The sequence below is a fragment of the Epinephelus lanceolatus genome, chromosome 5, assembly GCF_041903045.1.
Source record: "Epinephelus lanceolatus isolate andai-2023 chromosome 5, ASM4190304v1, whole genome shotgun sequence".
Lineage (NCBI taxonomy): Eukaryota > Metazoa > Chordata > Actinopteri > Perciformes > Serranidae > Epinephelus > Epinephelus lanceolatus.
Window position 1 is genome coordinate 4,813,714 of NC_135738.1, and position 16,749 is coordinate 4,830,462.

The following is a 16,749-nucleotide window of genomic DNA, read 5'->3' on the forward strand; positions in this document are numbered from 1 at the left end:
TAATCAGTGGGTCCATTTGATTTGGAGAGGAAGAGACCTCTGTAAATAATTCGGCTTCTGGTCAAAACCTCCTGAACATCTGGATCTTAAGTTATCAGAGAGAAAAGGTGAGCACAGATTAGCTAAAATTTGCACACCTGCTTGTGACCTTGACCTTGACATCGGGCTCTTCATTAGTCGACCTTGTGAGCTGCATTTCCCCCTTGTTAGCTGCTGCAACAATGCACACAGTGAAGACAAACCGAGGACACACAGCCAGAGGAAACACATTGTTTTCAGGGCCACGCGGTCCTGAGCAGCAGCAGCCTGATGCAACGTAGCATGCTGGGACATCTTTGCGGCCTGGTCTCAGCTTAAACACTCGTGGCCTGTTTTTACAGGGCTTAGTGTGTTGAAAGCTTATCTCCGGTGAAAAGGGGGAGCGGCGGATAAAAAGAAGTGAGGGGAAAGAGAGAGCGAGCTCAGGAAAAAAAGCTGACTTCCGCACGGGGAAGGTTCAAAGGGACGTCCGCTCCTGCGTGATCTGTTTGTTGTCATTTGATCCCTGAGTTGATTTTCTGTCTCTGTCGCTCTCTTTCTGCCTTCCTGTTCCTCTCTTTCACTCACAGGAAACAGGGGGATGCATGTACACAAGGCCTCCGACAACAGGTTCAACCTTTCCCCTTCCTTTGTGGGCCAATAAAATGTTATTTGTTTCTTGTCAGACATCCTGTATCCTGGACACACAGTGTACTGAACCCTAAATAGTTTCACTTCCATGACACATAACCAGCTTCCTAACCATCTTACTCTCCAGTAAGCCACAGAAGGCAACAGAGTGCTTTTTCACGAAGGCTTGGTCATTTTCCAGGAAAGACTAATTAACTGTGTTAAGCACTGGATGTCTTTCCCTACTTGCATACCTTAGTTTAAGATATTTACATAACATGTCCATCGACCATGAAATGTTTTCTTTATGCTTTACGCTGTCCGCCCTGTCAGCAAAGTCTGTGCTGCACAGGGTGCACAGTAGGGGCAGCAGTAGCTCGGTCACAGACAAAAGGCATTTCAATTAAGGGAACTTATCGTCTTGCATCTGAAAGGTACAACAAAGTGTTTGCTTTTGGTCCATGGCCCACCGTTAAGTTTCAGTTTTGGCCCTTTAAGGGAAGAAGTTTGTGCACCCTTGATCTAGAGCCGTGTGAAACTGCTCACTCGGAATGAAACTTCAAAATAAATTCAAAACTAGTTTCAGTTCAACCACAGCCACTGCAGAGGGGAGTTGTCGGACAGACATCAATGAATTTGGGAGCAGTATGATAGTGAGTAGAGCCCTTGAGCAAACTGCAACAATCATAATTTTTGTCTCAAGACCAGAGTCAGACTACAGGTACAGTTAAAGTTGAAATACTCAAAGATTGGCACATGGAAGCAACAAAGTTTAAGCCTCGAGTTTCTGATCTGAAATCCTGCAACACTTAAAAAGTAAATAAACCTGAACCTGGAAGGACTTTTCAAGCTGAAGACTCTGAAACTGTGAATCACGTGCACTTTAAGAATTGGTTGCAGTTAGGTAACACATGGCATTGACACAGCTTTAAAAGGAAAATGTTCCAATCAAGCAGCTTCCTCCAGGGCTGAAAATGAAGCCAACATGGAGGTGCTGTAAAACTACAGTCAGTCACATGTTAAAACTTTACAGCAGAAATCAACACATTTACAGTCTGAAACAAAAAACAGTTTTGGTCTCTGTGGTTGATTTCAATATTCATGACGACTGTACAGGGCGTGAACTTTTATATATCTGTTTACATGCTATTAAGGATTAAGTCCAGTTCAGACCAAAGATTGACAACAAGACGAAACCCTTTTAGAATGTTGCAGAGAAACCTAGCAGCATTAGGTAACATAACAGGTGTAGCAGTAGCTGTCACTACTTCAGTGTGTTTTGGACATTTTGTCTGATGCTTTTAAGCCTGTTTTTCACTAGTGTTAGCATTAGCGTAATCACTGTAAGTGTAAATGCTCCGTGCTAACCAAGCTAGCAGCTAGTGCTAGGCTTAGCTCCACCCTCTCCTTTAAAGATGGTCATTTCTGGCTCCAAAAATCCAAGATGGTGACGGCCAAACTCAAGGCCTCAAACAGGATTCCCCATCCAAAGGGTGGTGTCACAGTGGCTACAGTCTGTGGTTCCAGTGTCATGTCATATTAATTTGACCTATTCAGAGACCTGAAATACAGTTTGATTTGCATTTTGCTGCAGTTATAAAACTGAGGTCAGAAAAGAAAGACTTGTTCTCAGGAAAAAAAGAAAAAGTTGAGCTCTCTTCCCATAAACGCTGCTGGGCTTCCGACACGGCTCAGTTTTCGCCTGTTTTATCTGGTTCCTTTTTCTCTGAAATAAAGGACCAAACGTGGGAACAGCCAGTCTCCGCTCCTCAGATAAGGAAGTGCTGGACTTCCTGCCTTCTTGGCGTGTTATTGGTCCAGGGCCATGTGGGTCGGAGGTCACTCTAGTGGATCACACATCCTTCCTTCCTGGCCGACCACAACCTGTTTGAGTGGGACTCTTGTCGTGGCCTCCAGTGTGTGTGTGCGCGTGTGTGTGTGCGTGTGTGTGTGTGTGTGTGTGTTTAAGATAAAAGACTAGTATTTTTAAAAGCCTAATCATTTTTCTTTACCACAAGATGTAAAATATATTTACATTAATGATTTATTGATTTTACTTTTTCTTGGAGGCAGCACCTAGTGGCCATTGGTGGAAATGCAGCTGAAGAAACTTGAGCAGTGACTTGACCAACTCCATCATCCTGCTGCCCTCAAAAGGTGTGTGTGTGTGTGTGTGTGTGTGTGTGTGTGTGTGCATGTGCATGTGTGTGTTTTGGCCCCAGTAGATTCTAAGGAACACATTTACGGGAAGCACCATCTGGGATGTGGGTGTTAGCTCTGACTGGCATATCCTATTTACCTTTCACACACACACACACACACTCACACTGTCCCGAGTTCATCAAACCTACTGCTTCCCACAGCAGCTTTATGTTCACCCTGTCCACATTATTCATGTTTTTAGCGATGATCTTTGTTAGTTTAAAGTCTGCACAACTTCTTATTTTACCTTCCAGACTTAGCAGGTCCCGACTAACAGCTGATACATTCACATGCACAGTGTTGCCAATACTGCACACATATTGGGCCAAAATCTGATGCAAACCTAGAAGGAGCCAAGTCAACAGTTACTCACTGTTTTGCCTTAAATGGACAAACTTCAGTGTTGTTTCTGTGTTCGTCATTGGGTTAGCGTGTCTATAATATCTGCCAGTGTCTTCTGCAGCCAACTGTACCAGCCAGTTTACTTCTACCATGACGTATTCTCCTGACGTCCATCGCTGGCAGAGGAACTTCATGAAGGTGAGTTTCAGTTTCTTCTTTTTTTTCCTCTCTTCTCCATCTGCACTCATGGAAATGAATCTGAAAATGTGTCCTGTTGGTTTCTGAAATTTAGTCAACATTTTCAACTCTGTGTTGTTTAAAAAGTAAATAAAGTTTATTCAATTCAATTTTATTAATAAAGCCAAATATCATAAATCACAATTTGCCCCAGAGGCTTTACAGCAGACAACATCCCTCTGTCCTTTGGACCCTGACAGCTGATAAGGCCCCCCCCCCCCCCCCCCCAATAATAACCATATGTGTAAAATGAAGTATGACTAGTAATAACAGCAGCAGTAGGCAGCATCAGGCAGGACCATGGCAGCAACACAACCCTGTCACACCATCCAAGTGTAGCTGCAATACGTTGGAGCACCAAGGCTCTGGAGAAGAAGCAGAGTTAGTGACATGCAGTAATAGGGCGTGAATATTAGCAAATGAAGAAGAACCAACTTTTCAGAAACTAGAGAGAGAGAAGGTGCCCGGTGTATTATAGGATGTCCCCCTGGCAGACTAGGCCTATGTCAGCCTAACTAGGGGCTGGTACAGGGCAAGCCTGAGCCAGCCCTAACGATAAGAGCCAGCCCTAACTATAAGCTTCATCAAAAAGGAAAGTCTTAAGTCCAGTCTTAAATGTGGAGACAGTGTCTGCTTGTTCCACAGAAGAGGAGCCTGATAGCTGAAGGCTCTGGCTCCTCTTCTACTTTTTGAGACTTTAAGCGACCCTGCATTCTCAGAGAGCAGTGATCTGGTAAGATATGACAGAGCCTGACCGTTTAGAGCTTTGTAAGTGAGGAGAAGGATTTTAAATTAAATTCTGGATTTTTAGGAAAGAACAAAAAAAACAAAAAACATTGACACGTGATCACCAGTTCAACTTTTCACAAACATTCTCAAAGACCTCCCTTTTGGCAGCAATATTATGAAGCCAGTTTTGGTTAATTCTAAACTTTCTCTGTAATTGCTTGATTTCTGATGGAGGGAGGGTTGTGCATTTTCTGCCAGTCACTCAGGCAGAAAATGTGAAGTATCCCACAAAACGTACTCTCGTCCCAGTTTTTGAAATGTGAAAATATTCTGCTTATTAACATTTCATATAATTGCTAATTAAATATCTTTGGGTTTGGGATTGTTGGTCAGAGAAAACAAGACTTCTGAAGATGTCCCCTGAGTCAAGCTCTGAGTCACTTTTTTGTTTTTTTACATTTAATAAATTGATTGATTTATCAATTAATTTAAAAAAACAAAAACAAAAAAAAAACAAGAGCTGCTAATGATAATAATCACTTGATGCAGCTCTGAACCAGCGATTCACAGAATTCCAGGCAGACTTTCTTTCCGTTGGCAGATGTTGTAAGGAGCTTACCTTGAGAAGTAAACATGCTCATCGGCTTGCCATTGATAATCTCAGAGACACAAAGTATGCTGGTACATGTAGGCGCTGCGCCAGAAGCAGAAGAGAATGTAGATTTTTTTCATTAGTCTCATAAAGGTCCGTAGTTTTAATGAACTCTACAGAACTTTTCTAACCTGGCTGATGATTTGATGAACTCGTCCAGTCTCAAACTATTTACTTATGACTGGACGTCTTCAGCTGTGTGATTGACAGACGGCCTGATAGATCCTGAGAGCATGATACACACTCTCTGTCTTCCTGTGAGTAACTGTGTCACTTGGATCATCTCTGTCCCTCTGTCTCCTTGCTGCTTTCTCCCGACCCGTCCTCCCTTTCTCATCAGGCCTCCATGTGTCTGTTCAGTCATGTGTTTGGCCCCAGTCTCAAGGATCCTCTCATGGTTAATGGTTTTTCCCTAAGCCTGTCCCTGAGTGGTCCTCCTCTCAGGTGACGACGGTAGGGGATCACACATCCTGATCACAGCCTGTTAAGAGTTTTTACCATACACACCTTGGCTTTACCTTCATGTTGAGGAATGAAAATTGCTGTAATCAACAAATGTGCAGTAAATGAGACATGATGGCAACTTTGACTTGAGTTACACACACACCATGATGATGTTTAAGATTTAAGGGCAGTGAGATGGAGACAGTTTAATTCTGTGTGACTCCAGTTGACACTTCAGAGAGAAATATCATCATCTTCTTGCAGTATTTTTATCAAAGTACCAGTACAGAGCTTCCTAAAGTTGATGAAAAACATGTAGCTGTGCTGTGCTGCTGTCAGTAGAGCTCCCAGTATCTGATATAAGTCTGTTACTAGAAAAGGACTCAGTAACTTGCACAATTATTGGCAGAATAAACTTAAACACAACATATATTTTTAAAACGACCTACAAGCAGCTGAAGCAGTATTTACTCTGCTATTAATTCTGTTTCGTTCTCCAACAACTTCACTGTTCACCATCTAGTTGCCAACAGCAGGTAAACACATCATGAGCATCGTTTTTGAGCCTGATTCCCCTCTCCTGGCAATCTTTATCAAAGCCTCCACTTTTCTGATGGCTCTAAATATCATCTCTTCAAAACCTTTTTTCTCCAACAACAAATGCATGTGGTTGGGTTTCGGAAAAAAAGAACATGGTTTGGCTTTATAATCTTACAGGATGTGAAAGTTGTTTGTTGGACCCATCACCACCTCTTCCACCCACCCCATTTGGACTTTCACTGCCTTAACTTGCCTCTTGTCCCACCACATCTCCCCCTGACCGGTGGCATATTATGCTGATGTTAAAGGATGGCTTTTTTCATCATTGTCTGATGCCACAAGTCACTGCCCAAGCGCCGGATTTCAATGGCTTCAGAGTGAGACCCGGTTGTTTTTTCATGGTTTTGTAAAAACTAGTGCAAAAGTTATTTTTGACTCTAAAGTCCCATTTGATTGCAATAAATTTCCAGTTTTGGGGTCAGGACTTTGGTTGTCTGTGAATAGAATCTGTTAAACCCCCTTTCCACCAAAGTTTGCGCAGGTATGCAGGTTTTTTGAATGCGGGAAAACCTGTTAAAAATAGGTGTGTTTGTATGTTTTTTTCTTTTTGTTTCTGGTGTGTAACCAGTACAAAGCAGCATGGAGGTCAGTGAAAATGTTATGGTGGTTACTTCTTTTTATGTATCTCTTTCTTATTCAGTCTCTTGAATTCAGTGCAGACTAGATTTTAAACAATGTTCAAGTGCTGCTTAGATGGAGATGGACAGTATTGGCAGCACATTACTGCATAGCACCAGTAAAGGGGCTAAACTCCACCCAGCTGTCAAATTTCCATCACAACCGATCAGAGCTGGAGCTGATAAATACCCACGACTACTAGTGAAGGCCGATTTTTACTTTATCCATTAAATACAAAGGCCAGATATCAGCAGGTTTTTGTTAGGTTCCACTGCATCCTACACACTGACCTTTAAAACAAAACAAGAAAATCCCTCCAACTTGAGCGCTACAAATGTGAGAAAACCTTTTTTAAATCTTAACACCATAAGAACTAGACACTTTCACCAAATAAACCAGACAGAACCACAGAAGAGACACCAGCACACCAGTGTAACTGCACCAGGCAGCCACAGAAAGGTCCACAGGCTGAGATCAATGCAAAAGTAATCCATTCATTTAAGACATCTGTGCACAAAAGTATTTAAAAAATGATAAAGAGTGAGTAAAAACAGCATCAAATGTTTCAATCCTTGACATTGATCAGTGTCCACATGTAAAGACACAGACAGGTTCCCACCAGGTGTGATGAATCAAGCAGCTGGTGCCACTAATTACATGAGATCAACTCTGAGGAGCAGAGGCATGACTACACAACATCCTCAAACACAGTTTTTTGCACTTTGAGCAACTCTAATCTGTGCACACATGTCTTAAATAGATCAACTATTATTGCATTGATCTCAGCCTGTGGACCTTTTTGTGGCTTTGGAGCCCAGTTACATTGGTGTGCCAGTATCTCCTCTGCCGTCCTTTCTTGTTTGTCTGTTGTGCTGACCCAACAGCACAACAGACAAACACCCAGACAAACTTTTTTGTTGTCCCAAGTAGGCGCAGTTTCACAGCAGCCCTGAGACCACCAAAATAAACCACTAATTATTTTGAAATCCTAAATAATATACAGTGAATATGGTACGCTTTGTTAAGAGTCGGCAGTAAGACTCTCCTTCAATAATTAAACAGAATATGACAAAGCGACTTTAACTTTGAGTTCTCGTACAGTATATTGTTGAAATAAGCATAAATTAAGAACAAATATGAATGAATGTACGAAGTTTAGAGCATATAGTGTTCAGTTGACATCGACAGTCTGCAGCTGGCGGTAATTCTGAATGGATGCTGCAGTTCAATTTGACCATTCGAGTACTTTCACTATGTCCTCTGTTGAGCATTTTTGGGCCTCTGGGTCAGCTCCCACAATGCACCTCTGCTCACTTTTCAGTGTGTGACCGTAGAGTCTCCTGCCATCAGACTGCCTGATCCCTGCTTTCTTTCACCTTCTCTTACCCCTCCATCCTCTTTACCTCCACTGATTGGATTGACGGGACACCTGCCTGCTTTCATTCTGCTGTTTGTGCAGCTTTCACTGCCGTGCGTTAACACTCATCTCTGAGGTGCTCTCTACTCTTTTCACTGTCTTCTTTTCTCCTCATATTTCATATCTTGCCCTCTTATCGTACTGTTTCTTCTCTTGTAGCTGGTGATGTGCAGTTTTCAATCATCAGAAACATCATAAACAAACTGTTTTCTCTTTAGAAGACGTTGGTCTCCTTGACGTCAGTTTGTTCCAGCTCACTGTGATGTACAGTTCAAGTTTGGGTTAACCTTAAAAGGAGGTTGAAGTCATTTTCCATGGGTTTACATACGTCAACAACCCGACTGTACATCCCCGCCATAACCATGAGTGCAGCTGTCACTTCCCCCATGCAATTACATGTGTGTTTAGTAGAGGTCAGTGTGGGTGTGAGTCCTCCAATTAAAATTATAAAAAGAGCACAAAACATGGCTGCTCCATGCGGAACGTGCTGTTTACATGGTCCAAGCGAGGTTGTTGCAAACAGTGTGAAAAGCAGTAAATCTTGAGTCCAGAACTGCGACGTGCTGCTGGATTGTTAGTGACACTCCCTCCACTTTCCTTCCCATTGCAACAAGATGCCAAAATATCAAAAGACGCAGAGAAAACACCCACTGTGCCTCAGGAGAATAACACTTTTTGTGACCCAACTTATCTGCACAAAAACAGAGCTGTAAGTCTCAACATAAAAATCTTCCTCTGCGTTCACTCGTAGCTTGATGCAAAATGACAGAGTTCCGTGCTCAGGGGAAAGATTTTAATAAGCAAGGCTTTGGTGTCACAGCCACTGCTGGCTTCTTCCCGTCTCCCCCAACGGTTTGTTGACCTTTCCTCTGAATGTCAGGACAGCAGAGTCGCTCCCAATCTTCTGCTGTAACCTGGGAAGTCTCCTCTCCCACCTAAATAACCTCATCTTCTCTCCACATTGAGCTCCTGTCAGAGTTTCTAATTTTGCTAAAATTAGACACGGAATGGTGAATTATGTGAATCAGTTAAAGTAAAATCAGACAGGAAGACTATAGAGGCCGCCAGAGCCATCAGGTGAAGGAGATTTGAGCAATAAGCCATGAGAAACAATGGTTTACAGGTTTTTTTTTGAAACAGCTATGGGGCATTGTTAGTTGTAATTTACACCAGTAATTTACCATAAACTGTTGGTGTAGTTTGTCTGCTTTTATTGGGTGGCAGCAATGACAGGAAGGCCTAACATTTCTCCAACAAAGCGACAAGACACAGGAGGTTCCCTGGATGCTCCAAAATAAATCCCTGTAGATGCTCTTTCTTTCTTTCACAACATCTTTATAGATTTTTTTGTGCACCCATTGAATGCCAGCGTTGCATATTTCTGATCGTTCTCATCCTGGCCGATGATAAATGGTTTAGGCTTTAGTTGGCAGTTTCCCTATTTAGTTCTGTGTCCCATTTGCAGCTGCACCTGGAGCCAAGACCCTCAGGTGAGTTTGGATTCGGAGCCTGAGAGTGCTTGATTTTTATGCCTCCACACCAGCGATATACGTACGTCCCATTCTTGTGAACACGATATCTCAAGAACGCCTCCAGGGAATTTCTGCTAATTTGGCACAAATGTCCACTTGGACTCAATGACGAACTGATTAGTTTTGGGTGGTTATAGGTCAAAAGTCAGGGTCACTATGACCTTGTCTGTCTCATTCTTTTGAACGAGATATCTCAAGAATTGAATTTCTTCAAACTTGGCACAAATGTCCACGTAGACTTAACAGTGAACTCATTACATTTTCATAGTCCAGTGTCAAGTTCACTGTGACCTTGCCTCCATCTTATTCTTGTGAGTAGGATACCTCAACAACACCTTGAGGGAATTTCTTCACATTTTGGCATAAATGCCCACTTTAAGGTCAAGAATGAACTGATAAGATTTGGGCAGTCGTAGGTTGGTCAGGGTCACTGTGTCAGTCTCATTCTTGTGAACATGATATCTCAAGAACACCTTGAGGGAATTTCTTCAAATTTGACACAAACGCTCACTTGGACTGAAGAATCTGTGAATAAACTGTTAAACAGTTAAAATTTTGTGGTCAAAGGTCAGATTGACCTCCCAAAACATGTTTTTGGCCATAACTCAAGAATTCATATGCTAATTATGACAAAACTTGACACAAATGTCTAACAGGTCAAAGGTCAGCGTGACTGTGACATCATCATGTTTCATCGTCATATCTCAGGAACAGAAGGGGAGACATTTGCATTTCTTAACAAGAAAAATCTACAATAACACCATCTTCATACTTACCGTGAACATTTCACTGCCATAAATCACCTTTAATAACCCTGATGTTTGTGTTCTTGTGTGTGAGTGTTTTGGAAAAGCCCAACTTCCTCAACATTCACTCCAAGTCTAATCTAAACACTTGCCAAAAAAGAAGAAAAAAAAGTCTTTCCTCCAGAACACAACAGAGCCCCCTCCTCCACCCTCTACCCATCCTACTCCCTATAATCCCCACCAGGTGTTGGTGAACTCCAGCCCACACTCTGCGCCCCCTCCACCCTCTCCGCCCTCTCCTCACACCACCACTTCATCATGCCTCCATTCCCGGAATCAGACATCTCTCCTGTGCTCGCAAGGAGAAACACTTTGTATTTGACAACCGCTGTTGTTGTTCCTTCTCTTCTGGCTTCCTTCCCCCCAGGTCCACCCTTCTCACCCTCTTCTCCCTCTTTTATGCACCCCCTCCCCACTCCTGCGTCCGGATGTCCTCGGTCCATCTGTCAGCGCATCTATCCCCAGACTGGAGAAAGGGAGGGGAGGGAAGAGAGGACTGAGATGACAGATGAGAAAAAGCGAGAGGAGCAGCCAAAGGCCTCAGATGAGGCGGCCCCCTCTGTCACATACGGCTCCTATCTTCCCCCTGAAATGATAAACAGGAATTTTTATTTGCTCAAGAAGTGAACGCCCCTCGTCAGGTGCCTGTAAAACAGGAAAGGACCCAACCTTGGTTTCTGCTTTGCCAACAACAGAATACCCTGAACCTCCAGTCCTGCTTTGAAGTTCACTTTCATGTGAAGCTTCGCCAGCCTTTGTAGACGTAAACGCTTTTCCAAAGAGCTTTGGCATAAAGGCAGGTTTTTGAGAAACACCAATCTTCCCATGGGAAGATGAGAATGTCTTCCTCTGTTTCCCCCTCAGAAGCCTTGATTTCACGCATCATCAGTCCTGACCTGTGTAACCCAATAGGAACCCTTTGTTCTTTACATCAAAGAGGTCCCACCGGACCACAGATCAATCAGCGATTGAGAGCGCAAAGCGGATTCCACATGTTTGGAAAGCCATCAATACCGTGACCGAAGGAGAGGAATCCCTCTTCAGTGAACTGATTGATTGATTGATTGGGTCTCTTCCTCTCTGATTCCCAAGACAACCATTTCCTTTCACTGGTCATCCACGTGGAGATTGTGTTACCTCCATATCTTATTTTCATTGTTTTATGCTTCATGAACTCACTGATGTTTCCAGATTGTTCTGGTTTTACAGTGACAGTCAATATGTTTACATGGACAGTTTAATTCCACTTTCATTCAGAATGAAAGGCCACTCCAATTCATGTAAACGGTCATTCAGATTGAAAATTAAATCCGATTAAAGGGGGTGGTTTATTCCGTTTGTCATTCCGAATGAAAGAATTTTGTGTGCATGTATACACTCATTCCTCTTTAAGTTCATTCCGGTCTTTCTGTGCATGCTCGTTTCTTTGCGGTTCTGGCACGATGACGTATATAGCACACATAGCAACGGGCTGAGATAGAGCAGTCGGACTCGTTGCACTCACCGGTTTCCATACGCCAAAACACGGTCTTCTGTCTCCCTTCTTCGACCTTCTACCTCCCTTCTCCTCCTCAACAGATGAAGCATTAACAGAACAAGGTTGTTGTCGTACTGCTGCTTCAAGAATATAAGCAAAACAAGCCCGAAAAAGGCACTAAGAACGGCGTCGTCAAGCATCTTGTTATCCGGAGCGAGGACTACAGTGTTTTCTTCCAGTAAACGTAAACATGTAACATCCACCCCGCCCCCTATCCAATCAGAAACCTTCCCTGCCCCAAACCTTGCGCAGACCCGAAAAAAGGTGATTAAACTGATCTCCCATGTAAACCCTCATTCGGAATGAATATTATCTCATGTAAACTACCTGGAGAAACTTTAATTCTGAATGATTTCATTCAGATTTATTTCATTCTGAATGAGAAGCCATCATGTAACCGTAGCCAGTGTTAATTTTGGCAGCCATTTATATTTAGTCTTAGTCTTCAGACAAAAATGCTCATCAGTTTCAGTCACATTTTAGTCATTTTTATCCTTCAGAGGTTTAGTCTAGTTTTAGTCGACAAAATTTCATGACATGATAGTCAACAAAAGGCATTACTTTTAGTCAAGATGTTTTTTCTCTTCAAACTAATCCAATTAGGCAAATACAGGTATTAGAAACTAGAATCAATTTGACAGGCTGAATAAAAAATTTAATTTCATTTTTTTCTACGACTACAAATAAATTCTTCCCAACTGTCATGTCTCCAGCAGTGTGTGACAGGTTTAAGGGCTGATTGACGAGCACACACTTACTGATCATCATTTGAAAAGCTCAACATCTCTCTATTTAGCTCTCAACAAATAACTAATGTGAGACAACTAGGAGCCATTTAGACCTGTTATTAACGTGTCTCGAGTGATCTGATCACAAGTGCACAGTGCTAAATACAAGTCTAAACCACCACGAAGACACATTTGCATGTGATCACATATCTTTAGTAGTGTAAACAACGACTTGATGCAAGGTCTGTGTCATCGGTGCAGGACGTGGTGGTTGTTTTGGTCACAGCACGCCAACGCTCTAAAACGTACCCATTTTATGTCAAGTTGGACATCGAGTTGCGTGACCATCCCTTGTTCTGCCCTTTGTAAAGAGACGTTTTTAACTCTGCTAACAGTGATATTTCAAGCTGTACCGAGAAAACCACTAACGTGACTAGCAAAGGTGTGTGCGTGATAACTGTGCGGTCAGCTGTAGATGCATGACACAGATGTATGACATCAGCCGACACAAGTGTGGACGGCTGATGTCTTGGCTGTCCGCTTGTGTTCAGATCACCAAAACGCATGTTAATATCAGGTATCCTACCTGCTCACTCTGCTGCCATTCAGCAGCTAACGAGCGGAGCTAGCTGCTAACAATCACCGCTGCAACTAACAAACTCCACAAACCCATTCAGCAGCTCCACCATCACAGTCAGATACACACGGCTGATTATTTACTGCTGAATTACAGCTCATAATTGACGCTGCTCCGGTGTGAGTGTTTTGCAGGTTATCGAAACATCCTGGTGCTGAATATTTACTGGAGTTTACAGTCTGGCAGTGCTCTGATTTCATACCGCTAATGTGGCAGTAAAAGATCATTGGAGGCATGGTCGTTATGAGCTGTCTAGTTTAGACAGTTTAAAATAATTTATCTTTCAGTCCTCCTCTTGTATCACTTTGAATGTCAAATAGTCCCTTACTAACATTTTTGTCTAGTCTCGTTTTGTCACTGAAAATTGAACAAAGATTTAATCTTCGTTTGCATACTCGATTTAGTTTTAGCTGTTCAACGTAGTGTCCTTGAAAATTAAATTAAAACTGTCCAGTTTGTGTTCGGCAACTTGTTGCATAACATCATCTGTCTCAATGACACAGCAGGAGATTTTTTCCATTTTTTTCAGTGTCATCATACAAAACATTTTTAATCCACATCAGTGTTGTCACAGCAGAAGCAAAAACATTAAAGACAGAGTGTTGTCACATCTCCAGGTAAAATGTCAAGGAGGATTAGTCTGGTGAACCTTGAGACCCAGTTTCCTCCCTGTAACAAATTAAAGACTCATAAACTATTTGTTGTTTTCTATTTGTGGCCTCGGATCTTGTCGGAGACCCTGGCCATGTCTCACCGTGGACTGTCCCTCTCTGCTGAACAGACTGTGACCTCATGACCTCGCAGCCGGTCTTCCTGAGCAGAGGGGGGAAATGGGAAAGGAGGCCTGTGTTGTGGCTAAGTCATGATCAGGCGCCAGGAAGGCAGGAAGAGAAGTTTTCACATAAACACTAAAGATTCAGCGCTTTTAAGCACGACACAGAACTGTTTGTTCACATGAGGCACATAAACAGACAAAATAATAAAGATAAGTGTGAAACCACACGACGGCTTTGATGGGCTGTAGGCACTGCGAGTACCCAGGCAAGTCACGTCACTCACTCAGTGGTGCAGTTAAGTGAATGTTGGTGCCCAACAATAACAGAGAAAGCGAATACAACACACAGAGAAAGTCTTTCTGAGGAAACTTTTACTGTGTCTGAGGAGCGTGAGCCCAGGTGCTCCATGTTGCACTGAATGAACGACCCCGCCTACTAATAATCTGCAAACTAACAGGCACTAAACGAGCTACAGGATCATCACAGTCATTCACAGCTGGTTGGAGTTTAACTGGAAATAAGAGAACCAATGTTAACATCACATGGCATCTAATTAAGACTTTTTAGAATCCAGTTTTTGATGTTGATCCCACAGTTGTGTCATTATAAAGACAATGGCCAAAAGGATACTTCCTGGTGAGTCATAGCTCTGGGGATCAGCTCTTCAGGTGAGAATATCAACCCTAATTAGTGGCTGTCCACGCATTATTTTAAGCTAATGCAGAGGTGGATGAAGTACCGATCGTTCAGTGAAAGTTGTGATAACTTTGCAATATCATCTGTTGACGAGCTGCAGTGTGATGCGCCCAGTGTGTGCTTTGGGCGGCACTTGATGCATGGTTGCGACACCGTTGTGTTTTCAGCTTGAGAGTGACAAGCCTTTGTACTCTAATCGATAAAATTCAGTTTTCTTTTATTATCCATGTTTCTACAAATGTTAAGGTACAGTCAGTTTGGATTTGCTTTACATCTCTGGGGAGAAGGTCTGTCTCTGCAGCAGAGAGACACAAACACTTTGAATCTGGTGCTTTATGACCAGAGAAATCAGAGAGAAAGGTCTATGACATTCGCTTTTGCTCAAGAGGTGGAAAAACTACAGCTACCAGAATGCACTGCGCCGCAACGCACGCTCCAGCTGGTTTGTGACTAAATGCAGCGTAGCTGTTTTGACAGGAAACAACATGGTGGCCAGCTGATAACAAATGATCTTAAATCACAGTTAAATTGTGAGATAAAACATCCTTCTGAATATGTTTTAGGTGAGCAGCAGGCGACACAGTAACAGAGTCTTGGCTCATATTTTAACAGCACTGCTGAGTTTTACTGTTTGATCTCAGCATCTGCTTTTACAAAACAGGAAACTGGACTATTCACCTCATGCAACTTGAGTGTTGATATTGTGGTTTTCACACTACATGACACTACAAGATCTTTTACCAGGACGAATCCCTGATGAGTCTGTCAGGTCCTCAAACTATGTTTTGTCAGAAAAACACACACAAGAAGTGACACAGGAAATGACATAACGCCAGACTGAATTAAAAAAAAGCCTAAAAACTAGCCTGTTTTCACATGTCTTTGAGTTTCATATGCTGTTTCCTCTCACTAAAACAACAGCTTTCATCTGTGATGCAAATGCAACACGTACAGTATAGTTGTTTACTCCCCGTCAACCCGTGTCTTTTGCTCTCATTGGCTGTAGCTCACCGACTGTTTCCCGGCAGCTCCAGATGTTTAGCCTGCTGGATATCTAGGATGTGTCTGCGGTGCATCTGCAGGCCTCTTGGCTTACATCTTTGAACGGTTAACATGTGCCTGTGATTTGAGGCTCTTGTGAGGGAGCTCCAAAGAGAAACATACAGTTGAAGCTGTTTTCCAATAAGAATTTATTTTGACCTTAACTTTACACAGACCAGAAGAAAACACAGACAGCAGGACCTGTGATCTCATCAGCGTCACACCCCATCAGCCCTCAGTCTCTGCTCTGTCTCTGCTCCTGTCAGCCTCCTATGGCCCATACAGTCATCTCTGGCTGTGGTACAGTAGCCCTCACCCCTCCCGTCCTGGCAGCTCGTTGTAGTATGCTGAGCGGGCACAGGGCCAGACAGCGAGCAGCCGGCCGTGGGACGGTGACGTTTGATCTTCAGGGAGGCAATGCCAGCGCTCAGCTTCCTCAGCTGAAGCGCTTTGTGCTTAAGTGGCATTAGCAGCAGAGAGATCCTTTAAGACGGCGCAGCCACGCACGAGACCTGTGGGCAGCTGGCCCTGTGCAGGGCTGATGGGATTGTGGGAGCCAGGGAGTGCTGGTTACGCCGGGAGTCAGGAAGGGGAGAGTGAGGCAAAGACGTGTGGGGGAGGCTGGCGAGACTTGGTGTGGCAGCACCGCCAACTCTGGCCTTGTTCAAATCCCAGATATAACCAGTGCAGGGGAGGAGGTGGACGTGGTGCGCCAACGCTGAGGATTAGGGGTGTTTGGCTTTTCAGCCGCAGTGGGAACGGAAATATGTGTGTGTGGAGGGAGGGGAGTGCATGTGTGTCCTTGGATTGGTGAATCTGACATATGGATGACTATAAAGGGGGCTGTTTATGGAGTGGAATGAATGCCTGAGTGCACTGTGAACTACATGTACGTAAAGATGACGCCTGGTTTATTTTATTGGACTGTACTCGTATTTGTGTGTGTGTGTGTGTGTGTGTGTGTGTGTGTGTGTGTGTGCGCTCACGTGCCGGCCCCTCTTGTGTGTGTGACGTGGCTCAGTGCGGTGACAGTTGGTGGCCCAGGTTGCCGCGCAGTGACAGTGGTAATCGCTGCATCTCGGGCATTTGGCTAACGGCTGTCGACTC

At 43.4% G+C, this 16,749-nt stretch overlaps 1 long non-coding RNA gene across 1 annotated transcript in view; it reads left to right on the top strand.

Annotated features, from left to right (window-relative positions):
• The first annotated feature begins 1,211 nt into the window (after positions 1–1,211).
• Positions 1,212–16,749, top strand: part of LOC144463585 (uncharacterized) — a 28,890-nt gene continuing 13,352 nt past the window's right edge. Inside the window, exons 1-3 of the long non-coding RNA XR_013491663.1 lie at positions 1,212–1,301; positions 2,718–2,805; positions 3,314–3,390. This is a non-coding gene — a long non-coding RNA (uncharacterized LOC144463585). The remainder of the gene's footprint in view (positions 1,302–2,717; positions 2,806–3,313; positions 3,391–16,749) is intronic.